The 2,307-nt window shown below is 37.2% G+C and overlaps 1 pseudogene; it reads left to right on the forward strand.

The window, feature by feature from the left end:
• Nucleotides 1–487: 487 nt before the first annotated feature.
• On the forward strand, nt 488–2,093 carry LOC113120175 (E3 ubiquitin/ISG15 ligase TRIM25-like; annotated as a pseudogene).
• The last annotated feature ends 214 nt before the right edge of the window (nt 2,094–2,307 follow it).

Raw genomic sequence — 2,307 nt, forward strand, 5'->3', positions numbered from 1 at the left:
TTCAGATGTAAATTTACTTTATCAAGGGATTCTTCATAAACAGTTCTTCAGAGCCACAAAGTTCAATTTAAAAAACAAAAAATTGCATTTCTGTCTTATTTGTTAGGGTTATGAAAAGGTCATTATTTTACATTTGAAATGGGTTGAGAAAGAAACAATCAGCAAAAGTTTTGCTCTATGAACGCAATAATGAGTATTTTCAAAAACTGGGTACAATGAGGTGACATTATTTTACTCACCTTCAACCATGGATCATTAAAAGAAAATTTTAAAGTGTAAAAACATAAAAAAAATTACTTTCAACATACTGTACCATGAATAAAGTGAGATAATACAATGACCTGTGTCAATATATCAAGAAAAAGGGTCCTCATGACACGACCTCTATAACTTATTACTGCCAACTCTGTGCCCTATCTAGTGGATCTTTGTAGTATGAATGATAAGGCAAGTTTAATGCACTTCAAGGCCGGACTCATTTTGCTCACGTCTCTCAAACACAGTATCTGGAAATTACATCAACTCTTCACTTCGAGGAAATGAAACTTAAGCGCCATTTAGCTGTAGTGTGTCTCTGCATGTAGTGAAATGGCTGAAGCCAGGTTTTCTCATGACCAGTTCAGCTGTTCAGTGTGTCTGGATCTACTGAAAGATCCAGTGACTATTCCCTGTGGACACAGTTACTGTATGAGCTGCATTAAACAATGTTGGAATCAAGAGGATGAGAAGAGAGTCTACAGCTGCCCTCAGTGCAGACAGACCTTCAGACCAAGACCTGCTTTAAAGAAAAGCACCATGCTGGCTGAAGTGGTGGAGCAACTGAAGAAGACTGAACTTCAAACTGGTGTTCTTGCTGGACCTGGAGACGTGGAGTGTGACGTCTGTACTGGAAGAAAACAAAATGCCATCAAGTCCTGTCTGGTGTGTCTGACCTCTTTCTGTCAAAATCACCTTGAACAGCATGAGAATCTCTTCAAAGGAAAAATACACGATTTAATGGACGTCACTAGATACATTCAGAAGATGATCTGCAGTAAACATAAAAAACTGCTGGACATTTTCTGCTGCTCTGACCAGCGTTGTATATGTATGCTCTGCATGGTGGACAAACACAAAAATCATGATACTGTATCAACTGCAGCAGAGAGGAAAGAGAAACAGGTACAGACTGAAAGACACTGATGTGCTTAATTTAAGCAATTTTGTGAAAACTTTTAAATTCCTTAAACAGCTGTAATTCTGTAAAAAAAAAAAAAAAAAGCAAGGAAGTCTTTGTGGCAGATTGCAACCGTAGCAAAAGCTATGCATTTTAAAATGAAAATGTACTTGTGTAAACTTAACCTCAGTAGCACCTCTTGATATAGCCAAGCATTCACAGCAAAAACATGTATATATTAAATAAAGGACTTAATACCATTAGCTGAGAAAGTGTGTAACGTGTAATCAAAGACATTAGCCAGATTAGCATGTAATCAAAGGCATTCTGTGAGATGAATAAACAATGGCAGAAGTCCTCAAAACGTTTATTACTTTAAACATCACTCATATTTCTGTGATGTAACATTATTTGTTTTGTCTTATAGAAGCACTTGGGTTATACACAGAGAAAATACCAGCAGCAAATTAAGAAGAGAAATAAAAAATGTAGGGAGCTGAGAGAAGCTGTGGAGATTCATAAGGTGAGTTCTGAAAGAAAGAAGAACTGCTGGTTTCAGACTCAGTTGGTTTCAGACTCTTCTTCAGATGGTTATTGAGGGTGATTTTCAGTCCCACTGAAGCACAGTAGACTGTGTGAGCAGCAGTAAGAGCTGATTGTATTGTGTGTCTTACAGCAATCTGCACAGACAGCAGTGGACGACAGTGAGAGGATCTTTGGTAAGCTCATCAGCTCCATTGAGAAAAAACGTTCTGAGGTCACACAGATGATCAGAGATCAAGAAAAGACTGTAGTGAGTCGAGCTGAAACACTTATAAAGCAACTGGAGAAGGAGATTGACCAAATGAGGTCCATAGATGATGAGCTGGAGGAGCTTTCACAAACACATAATGACATCCATTTCCTCCAGGTTGAACCATGATCTCTACCATGGTAGAGTACCAGCAGAGTCCAAAAAAAATATGCACACTGGTGTGAAAAAGTGTTGGTCCCCTTCCTGATTTCTTAATTATAATTTTTTTGCATGTTTTTCACACTTTAATGTTTCAGATCAAACAAATTAAAATATTAGTCAAAGATAACACAAGTAAACATAACATGCAGTTTTTAAATGAAGGTTTTTATTATTAAGGGAAAACAAAATCCAAAAC

Source organism: Carassius auratus, chromosome 19 (genome assembly GCF_003368295.1).
Source record: "Carassius auratus strain Wakin chromosome 19, ASM336829v1, whole genome shotgun sequence".
Classification (NCBI taxonomy): Eukaryota; Metazoa; Chordata; class Actinopteri; order Cypriniformes; family Cyprinidae; genus Carassius; species Carassius auratus.